Source organism: Oncorhynchus mykiss, chromosome 10 (assembly GCF_057628025.1).
Source record: "Oncorhynchus mykiss isolate SJ-2025 chromosome 10, ASM5762802v1, whole genome shotgun sequence".
Taxonomy (NCBI): Eukaryota; Metazoa; Chordata; class Actinopteri; order Salmoniformes; family Salmonidae; genus Oncorhynchus; species Oncorhynchus mykiss.
Window position 1 is genome coordinate 57,906,129 of NC_143031.1, and position 11,165 is coordinate 57,917,293.

The window sequence follows — 11,165 nt, forward strand, 5'->3', positions numbered from 1 at the left end:
AACGATTCTTGAGGAGATCAAAAGCTCCCTGGGCGGAAACGGACCACTTAAAGCACGTCTTGACAGAAGTAAGGGCTGTGAGAGGAGCTGCCACCTGACCGAAATTACGGATGAAACGACGATAGAAGTTCGCGAAGCCGAGAAAGCGCTGCAGCTCGACGCGTGACTTAGGGACGGGCCAATCAATGACAGCTTGGACCTTAGCGGGATCCATCTTAATGCCTTCAGCGGAAATAACAGAACCGAGAAATGTGACGGAGGAGGCATGAAAAGTGCACTTCTCAGCCTTCACAAAAAGACAATTCTCTAAAAGGCGCTGGAGGACACGTCGAACGTGCTGAACATGAATCTGGAGTGACGGTGAAAAAATCAGGATATCGTCAAGGTAAACGAAAACAAAGATGTTCAGCATGTCTCTCAGGACATCATTGACTAATGCCTGAAAGACAGCTGGAGCGTTAGCGAGGCCGAAAGGAAGAACCCGGTATTCAAAGTGCCCTAACGGAGTGTTAAACGCCGTCTTCCACTCGTCCCCCTCCCTGATGCGCACGAGATGGTAAGCGTTACGAAGGTCCAACTTAGTGAAAAACCTGGCTCCCTGCAGGATCTCGAAGGCTGAAGACATAAGAGGAAGCGGATAACGATTCTTCACTGTTATGTCATTCAGCCCTCGATAATCTATGCAGGGGCGCAGAGACCCGTCCTTCTTCTTGACAAAAAAAACCCCCGCTCCGGCGGGAGAGGAGGAGGGGACTATGGTACCGGCGTCAAGAGCTACAGACAAATAATCTTCGAGAGCCTTACGTTCGGGAGCCGACAGAGAGTATAGTCTACCCCGGGGGGGGGGGGGGTTCCCGGAAGGAGATCAATACTACAATCATACGACCGGTGTGGAGGAAGAGAGGTGGCCCTGGACCGACTGAACACCGTGCGCAGATCGTGATATTCCTCCGGCACCCCTGTCAAATCACCAGGCTCCTCCTGTGAAGAAGAGACAGAGGAAACAGGAGGGATAGCAGACATTAAACATTTCACATGACAAGAGACGTTCCAGGAGAGGATAGAATTACTAGACCAATTAATGGAAGGATTATGACAAACTAGCCAGGGATGGCCCAAAACAACAGGTGTAAAAGGTGAACGAAAAATTAAAAAAGAAATGGTTTCACTATGATTACCAGAAACAGTGAGGGTTAAAGGTAGCGTCTCACGCTGAATCCTGGGGAGAGGACTACCATCCAGGGCGAACAAGGCCGTGGGCTCCTTTAACTGTCTGAGAGGAATGTCATGTTCCCGAGCCCAGGTCTCGTCCATAAAACAGCCCTCCGCCCCAGAGTCTATTAAGGCACTGCAGGAAACTGACGAACCGGTCCAGCGTAGATGGACCGACAAGGTAGTGCAGGATCTTGAAGGAGAGACAGGAGTAGTAGCGCTCACCAGTAGCCCTCCGCTTACTGACGAGCTCTGGCCTTTTACTGGACATGAAGTGACAAAATGACCAGCGGAACCGCAATAGAGACAGAGGCGGTTGGTGATTCTCCGTTCCCTCTCCTTAGTCGAGATGCGGATACCTCCCAGCTGCATGGGCTCAGCACCCGAGCCGGCAGAGGAAGATGGTAGTGATGCGGAGAGGGAGGCGACGGAGAGCGCGAGCTCCTTTCCACGAGCTCGGTGACGAAGATCAACCCGTCGCTCAATGCGAATAGCGAGTTCAATCAAGGAATCCACGCTGGAAGGAACCTCCCGGGAGAGAATCTCATCCTTTACCTCTGCGCGGAAACCCTCCAGAAGACGAGCGAGCAAGGCCGGCTCGTTCCAGCCACTGGAGACAGCAAGAGTGCGAAACTCAATAGAGTAGTCTGTTATGGATCGATTGCCTTGACATAGGGAAGACAGGGCCCTGGAAGCCTCCTCCCCAAAAACAGATCGATCAAAAACCCGTATCATCTCCTCCTTAAAGTCTTGATACTGGTTAGTACACTCAGCCCTTGCCTCCCAGATTGCCGTGCCCCACTCACGAGCCCGTCCAATAAGGAGAGATATGACGTAGGCGACACGAGCAGTGCTCCTGGAGTAAGTGTTGGGCTGGAGAGAAAACACAATATCACACTGGGTGAGGAACGAGCGGCATTCAGTGGGCTCCCCAGAGTAACACGGCGGGTTATTGATTCTGGGCTCCGGAGATTCGAAAGCCCTGGAAGTGGCCGGTGGATCGAGGCGGAGATGGTGAACCTGTTCTGTGAGGTTGGAGACTTGGGTGGCCAGGGTCTCAACGGCATGTCGAGCAGCAGACACTTCCTGCTCGTGTCTGCCTAGCATCGCTCCCTGGATCCCGACGGCTGAGTGGAGAGGAGGAGTGAAGTCGCTGGGTCCATTCTTGGTCGGATTCTTCTGTTATGGTGAGTGAATGAGGACCCAAAAGCGAACTAACTTAAACAGAGCTTCTTTAATAACCAAACATAGGTAGGCTCAGATAGACCGGCAGATTCCGACAGGACAGGACAAGGTTACAGCAAACATGACGATAGTCTGGCTCAGGCATGAAACACAACTAACAAGAATCCGACAAGGACAGGAACAGAAACAGAGAGAGATATAGGGACCTAATCAGAGGGAAAAAGGGAACAGGTGGGAAACGGGGTGAATGGGTAGTTAGAGGAGACAAGGAACAGCTGGGGGAAAGCGGGGGAGAAAAGGTAACCTAACAACGACCAGCAGAGGGAGACAGGGTGAAGGGAAAGGACAGAGACAAGACACAACATGACAGTACATGACACATATTTCTAATGCACCACACATTCCTAATGCACTACACATCCCTAATGCTCTACTCATCCCTAATGCTCTACACATCCGTAATGCACCATACATCCAAATCAAATCAAATTTGATTTGTCACATACACATGGTTAGCAGATATTAAAGCGAATGTAGCGAAATGCTTGTGCTTCTAGTTCCGACAATGCAGTAATAACCAACGAGTAATCTAACCTAACAATTTCACAACAACTACCTTATACACACAAGTGTAAAGGGATGAAGAATATGTACATAAAAATATATGAATGAGTACAGAACGGCATAGGCAAGATGCAGTAGATGGTATCGAGTACAGTATATACATATGAGATGAGTAATGTAGGGTATGTAAACATAATATAAGTGGCATTTTTTAAAGTGGCTAGTGATACATTGTTTACATCAATTTTTCCATTATTAAAGTGGTTGAAGTTGAGTCAGTATGTTGGCAGCAGCCACTCAATGTTAGTGGTGGCTGTTAGACAGTCTGATGGCCTTGAGATAGAAGCTGTTTTTCAGTCTCTCGGTCCCTGCTTTGATGCACCTGTACTGACCTCTCCTTCTGGATGATATCGGGGTGAACAGGCAGTGGCTCGGATGGTTGTTGTTCTTGATGATCTTCATAGTCTTCCTGTGACATCGGGTGGTGTAGGTGTCCTGGAGGGCAGGTAGTTTGCCCCCGGGTGATGCATTGGGCAGACCTCGCTACCCACTGGAGAGCCTTACGGTTGTGGGCAGAGCAGTTGCCGTACCAGGCGGTGATACAGCCCGACAGGATGCTCTCGATTGTGCATCTGTAGAAGTTTCTTTTGTAAAAGTTTCCAAATTTATTCAGCCTCCTGAGGTTGATGAGGCGCTGCTGTGCCTTCTTCACGATGCTGTCTGTGTGGGTGGACCAATTCAGCTTGTCCGTGATGTGTATGCCGAGGAACTTAAAACTTTCTACCCTCTCCACTACTGTCCCATCGATGTGGATAGGGGGGTGCTCCATCTGCTGTTTCCTGAAGTCCACGATCATCTCCTTTGTCTTGTTGACGTTGAGTGTGAGTTTATTTTCCTGACACCACACTCCGAGGGCCCTCACCTCCTCCCTGTAGGCCGTCTCGTCGTTGTTGGTAATCAAGCCTACCAAATCAAATTTTATTTGTCACATACACATGGTTAGCAGATGTTAATATTAATGTGCATTTTACCACTGTTGTGTCGTCCGCAAACTTGATGATTGAGTTGGAGGCGTGCATGGTCATGCAGTCGTGGGTGAACAGGGAATACAGGAGAGGGCTCAGAGCGCACCCTTGTGGGGCCCCAGTGTTGAGGATCAGCGGGGTGGAGATGTTGTTTCTTACCCTCACCACCTGGGGGCGGCCTGTCAGGAAGTCCAGTACCCAGTAGCACAGTGCGTGGTCGAGATCCAGGGTCTGTAATCGATGAACAGCACTCTCACATAGGTATTCCTCTTGTCCAGATGGGTTAGGGCAGTGTGCAGTGTGGTTGCAATTGCGTCGTCTGTGGACCTATTGGGGCGGTAAGTAAATTGGAGTGGGTCTAGGGTGTCAGGTAGGGTGGAGGTGATATGGTCCTTGACTAGTCTCTCAAAGCACTTCATGATGACGGAAGTGAGAACTGGAACAATGGTGGCCCTCTTGAAGCATGTGGGAACAGCAGACTGGGATAAGGATTGATTTAATATGTCCGTAAACACCCCAGCCAGCTGGTCTGCGCATGCTCTGAGGATGCGGCTGGTGATGCCGTCTGGGCCTGCAGCCTTGCGAGGGTTAACATATTTAAATGTTTTACTCACCTCGGCTGCAGTGAAGGAGAGTCCGCAGGTTTTGATAGCAGGCCGTGTCATTGGCACTGTATTGTCCTCAAAGCGAGCAAAGAAGTTGTTTAGTCTGTCTGGGAGCAAGACATCATGTTCCCCGACGGGGCTGGTTTTCTTTTTGTAATCCGTGATTGACTGTAGACCCTGCCACATACCGCTTGTTTGATTGCCTTGCGGAGGGAATAGCTACACTGTTTGTATTCGGTCATGTTTCCGGTCACATTGCCCTGATTTAAAGCAGTGGTTTGCGCTTTCAGTTTCGTGTGAATGCTGCCATCAATCCACGGTTTCTGGTTTGGGAATTTTTTAATAGTTGCTGTGGGTACGACATCGCCGATGCACTTGCTAATAACCTCGCACACCGAATCAGCGTATTCGTCAATGTTGTTGTTTGACACAATGCGGAACATATCCCAATCCACGTGATCAAAGTAATCTTGAAGCGTGGAATCTGTCACGTTCTGACCATAGTTCTTGTGTGTTTTCGTTGTTTTAGTGTTGGTCAGGAAGTGAGCTGGTTGGGCATTCTATGTTGTGTGTCTAGTTTGTCCGTTTCTGTGTTTGGCCTGATATGGTTCTCAATCAGAGGCAGGTGTTAGTCATTGTCTCTGATTGGGAACCATATTTAGGTAGCCTGTTTTTGTGTTGGGATTTGTGGGTGATTGTTTCCTGTCTCTGTGTTCTCTGCACCAGATAGGACTGTTTTGGGGTTTTGTCACGTTCCTTGTTTTGTAGTGTGTTCATGTTGAGTTTCTGTTATTAAATAACCATGGACACTTACCATGCTGCACTTTGGTCCTCTCCTTCCCAGGAAGAAAGCCGTTACAGAATCAGATTGGTCGGACCAGAGTTGAACAGACCTGAGCGCGGGAGATTCCTGTTTTAGTCTCTGTCTATAGGCAGGGAGCAACAAAATAGAGTCGGTCAGCTTTTCCGAAAGGAGGGCGGGAGAGGGCCTTATATGCGTCACAGAAGTTAGAATAACAATGATCCAGTGTTTTACCAGCCCTGGTAGCAAAATCGATAGGCTGATAGAATTTAGGGAGTCTTGTTTTCAGATTAGCCTTGTTAAAATCCCAAGCTACAATGAATGCAGCCTCAGGATATGTGGTGTCCAGTTTACATAGAGTCAAATAAAGTTTGTTCAGGGTCATCGATGTGTCTGCTGGGGGGGAATATATGCGGCTGTGATGATAATCGAAGAGAATTATCTTGATAGATAATGCAGTTGACATTTGATTGTGAGGAATTCTAAGTCAGGTGAACAGAAGGACTTGATTTCCTGTATGTTGTTATGATCACACCACGTCTCGTTAATAATAAGGCATACACCCCCTGTCGGCGCGATGCGTGAAGAAACCAGCTGGCTGTACCTACTCCGAAAGCGTGTCTCGAGTGAGCCATGTTTCAGTGAAGCAAAGAACGTTACAGTCTCTGATGTCCCTCTGGAATGCTACCCTTGCTCGGATTTCATCAACCTGGTTGTCAAGAGACTGGACATTGGCAAGTACAGTGCCTTGCGAAAGTATTCGGCCCCCTTGAACTTTGCGACCTTTTGCCACATTTCAGGTTTCAAACATAAAGATATAAAACTGTATTTTTTTGTGAAGAATCAACAACAAGTGGGACACAATCATGAAGTGGAACGACATTTATTGGATATTTCAAACTTTTTTAACAAATCAAAAACTGAAAAATTGGGCGTGCAAAATTATGCTCTTATATCCAGTAGTTCCTCCTAACTGTATGTAATAAAACCTAACATTACCTGGGGTACCAATGTAAGAAATAACATGTAAAAAAAAATACTGCATAGTTTCCTAGGAACGCGAAGCGAGGTGGCCATCTCTGTCGGTGCCGTAATGCACCGCACATCCCTAGTGCACCATACGTCCATAATGCGCCACAGATCCCTAATGCACCACACATCCCTAATGCTCTACACATCCCGAATGCACCACACATCCCTAATGCTCTACACATCCGTGATGCACCACACATCCCTAATGCACCACACATCCCTAATGCACCACACATCCCCAATGCACCACACATCCCTAATGCATTACTTATCCCTAAATCGCTACACATCCGTCAGAAGTTTGACCTAGATAGTTTGTGTGTATGTTTTGATATTTAGGCTACGTGTGCCTTAAATGTTTTTATGTAGTTCTGTCCTTGAGATGTTCTTGTCTACTAATGTTATGTATTAGGTCATGTTTCAAGTTGTGTGTGGACCCCAGGGAGAGTAGCTGCTGCTTTTGCAACAGCTAATGGGCATCCTAATAAAATTAAAACACATTTAAAAAATGCACTACATGTCCCTAATGCACTCATGTCCCTAATGCACTCAATAAATCATTTTAAGTCAGTCACAGTGGTTCTGTTCAGTTTGTGACATGTCAAATAATGGATTATGTTAACACAGAAGGCTCAAAACCACAGGAGGTTGGTGCCAACTTAATTGGGGAGGACAGGCCCATGGTAATGGCTGGAGCGGAATGGTATCAAATACATTAAAAACATGGTTTCCATATGTTTGATGCCATTCCATTTGCTCCGTTCCAGATATTATTATGGCCGGCCTCCACTCAGCAGCTTCCACATGCTCAAAATGTGAAAAAGATTGAAAAGGAGACCTGTCTAATTGTGCAGATGTCAATTGTAAGCAAGAAGTACATTTAGATTTTAAACGTTGAAGGCAAGTTCAGCTCAGTCCAAATGAAGTCGGCCATTTACTGCAACTCCACTGAATCTGTTGTAGTTGTAATATTCTACAAAACATCAAAGACATCTGGTCTTTCATGTATGTACCTTGATATAAACAACTTGATTCAAAACTCTTTCAATCCACTTAATTCTATACCAAAAGTATATTATGCCGTATCTTTTGAATATTGCAGATGAAACAAACAAAAAATATAATTGAACGTAAAGAATCATTTCAAATTGAACAAAAGTGACATTACTTTATCTGGGTAGCGGCTCAAGGACAACCCCACACACAGACACACACATTTTAAAATTGCCGATAAAAAAAAAATGCTTTGAACATTTAATTTGTAGTGACGATGTTTTGGGGGCTGAGTAATCCATTACAGCAGTGATGTATTAGCCACCTTGGAGGCAAGATGGAAGAACAATCATAAAACAGCCACTTTTCTCACATGTCGAAATGGGACACAATAATTGGATGCACACAATTGAATCTTCACACAGTGAACCCGCAAACGCGTAGCAGTTGATTATGGTCTGCAGTCAGACTTTTCTGAAAGGGTATTTGCGTATCGTCTCGAAAAAAAAATGGCTGTATAGGTTCTGAGAATTGATAGCACAGGGGTTGGAAGGAGTGATTCAGCATTAATGTGATGCACAGGTTTGGTGACATTGTTATCTAAAGCATGGCATCTTAGATTGAGAGAGAACACATTCTGTCTATTCAGTTGAATTGATTTGGTAATAGAAAATACATTGATGCTTCAAATCATAGTTACGCTCATTAATAATTAAAGTATTGTCAGAGTTGTCGATAACCCCACCTTTATCTTGCAAACCTAAAAAATTTTTTTTTGCATCTAATGGAAGTATAGATTCTACCAGACATCAGGATGAAACCCAGATGCAGACAGTTCGAAATAACACATGTTTATTTACAAAACAGAGGGCAGGCAAACGACAGGTCAAAGGCAGGCAGAGGTCAATAATCAAGTGCAGAGTCCATGAGGTACAGAACGGCAGGAAGGCTCAGAGTCAGGTAGAATAGTCAAAAACCAGGAGAACTAGAAAAGGGGAACTAACAAGAAACAGGCGTACAGGGAAAAACCACTGGTGGGCTTGACGGGACAAGACAAACTGGCAAAAGACAAACAGAAAACCCAGGTATAAATCCACAGGGAATAAATGGGGAAAATGGGCGACACCTGGAGGGGGGTGGAGACAAGCACAAGACAGGTGAAACAGATCAGGGTGTGACAGATTCAGACTTTTCTGAGAACTGTCATTTTCAAACAACCTGTTTAAAAGGTTACTGTAGACCATGGGGGAGGGGGGGTATTTGTTTTAACCGCGCTACAGACAGCTACAGTGGGGCAAAAAAGTATTTAGTCAGCCACCAATTATGCAAGTTCTCCCACTTAAAAAGATGAGAGAGGCCTGTATTTTTAATCATAGGTACACTTCAACTATGACAGACAAAATGAGAAAAAAAATCCAGAAAATCACATTGCAGGATTTTTTTTATGAATTTAGTTGCAAATTATGGTGGAAAATAAGTATTTGGTCAATAACAAAAGTTTATCTCAATACTTTGTTATATACCCTTTGTTGGCAATGACAGAGGTCAAACGTTTTCTGTAAGTCTTCACAAGGTTTTCACACACTGTTGCTGGTATTTTGGCCCATTCCTCCATGCAGATCTCCTCTAGAGCAGTGATGTTTTGGGGCTGTTGCTGGGCAACACGAACTTTCAACTCCCTCCAAAGATTTTCTATGGGGTTGAGATCTGGAGACTGGCTAGGCCACTCCAGGACCTTGAAATGCTTTTTACGAAGCCACTCTTTCGTTGCGGTGTGTTTGGGATCATTGTCACGCTGAAAGACCCAGCCACGTTTCATCTTCAATGCCCTTGCTGATGGAAGGAGGTTTTCACTCAAAATCTCACGATACATGGCCCCATTCATTCTTTCCTTTACACGGATCAGTCGTCCTGGTCCCTTTGCAGAAAAACAGCCCCAAAGCATGATATTTCCACCCCATGCTTCACAGTATGTATGGTGTTCTTTGGATGCAACTCAGCATTCTTTGTCCTCCAAACACGACGAGTTGAGTTTTTACCAAAAAGTTATATTTTGGTTTCATCTGACCTTATAACATTCTCCCAATCTTCTTCTGGATCATCCAAATGCTCTCTAGCAAACTTCAGACGGGCCTGGACATGTACTGGCTTAACTGGCTTAAGCAGCTACCTGAAATGTTTGACCCAAGTTAAGCAATTCACACGCAAAGCTACCAAATACTAATTGAGTGTATGTAAACTTCGTACCCACTGAGAATGTGATGAAAGTATCAACAGCTGAAACAAATCATTCTGTCTACTATTATTCAGACGTTTCACATTTATAAATTAAGTAGTGTTCCTAACTGACCTAAGACAGGGAATTTTTACTAGGATTAAATGTCAGGAATTGTGAAAAACTGAGTTTCGATGTATTTGGCTAAGGTGTATGTCAACTTCCGACTTCAACTGTACATTGCATTTCTAAATCCGAATGAGCGGTTTTTGGGTGCTATATATCCATATTTACAATGAGTGTATTATTCAACTGTATGTACAATAGTTGAATTCCTTTGTCTCTCCTTCTCCCGTTCTTTCCTTCCCCACCCCTTTTCATTGTGTACCAAGCCATCATATCGGGTTAGTCCACTAGGGACTTTTCATTGCATCATGTTAATCATTGTATAATTTATCCTGTGTGTGTGTTTATGTATTTCTGTGTGATTATTTCATTAGTTAGTAAATAAATAATTAAGCCAATATGTGTAAGCTGATTCATCATGGAGACAAGGGTTCGTGCAGATTTATAGGATATTACAACGTTCAGAATGAGACTGAAATAGGAGCAAATGATTGATGGATGACATATAGTATAGAGACATTCTGATATTTTTGAGTTAATTCTGGAAACGGTAACTCGTTAAATAAACTTTTCCCGTGGTGCCCCAGATGAATACTTAATTAATTGTTACATGATTAATTTAATCACTTAATAATTGACCGTGGTATGTAATTATTCAATGAATAGCTGTCGTCGCATTAATGTAAATCACGGTACATTATGAGAATTGACAATGAGAATTGACAATGGGCTCGAACTAAATCAGTTACAGACTTCATTCGCTACAAGTCTTATTAATGCTCAATGGCCTCTTTTTCTGCTCGTTGGCACATTTTTGTCCACGAAATCTATGTGGACGATTCAAATTAACAGATTGATAATAACCCACAATGGTTATTTTTGACAACCGTCGCACAATGATTTAGCCGCATCAACATTTTCCCACCAAAGTGGCAAACTACAAAATGATTGTATTTTGAAATGTATTCATGTATAAAATGCATGTGTTTTGTATTTTCAAGTACAGAAATACATTTACTTTTTAGCTGGCCCGAAAAGCAACAACATTCTCAGTAACAGTTACAGAAATGCTTTACTTGCTATGAATGTGATATGTTGCCTACTACCATACCTCATTCAAAGGCACTTAAATATTTTGTCTTACCCATTCACCTTTAATGGCACACATACACAATCCATGTCTCAGTTGTCTCAAGGCTTAACAAATGATTCTTTATTCCTGTCTCTTCTCCTTCATCTACACTGATTGAAGTGGATTTAACAAGTGACATCCATAAGGGATCCTATCGTTCACCTGGATTCACCTGGTTAGTGTTTTGCACACTCAGTGTAGATAGCAGTGTAGTTCATCCTAGTGTAATACAAATGACAAAATAATATTAAGTTTAAATATACGTAACAGAAAT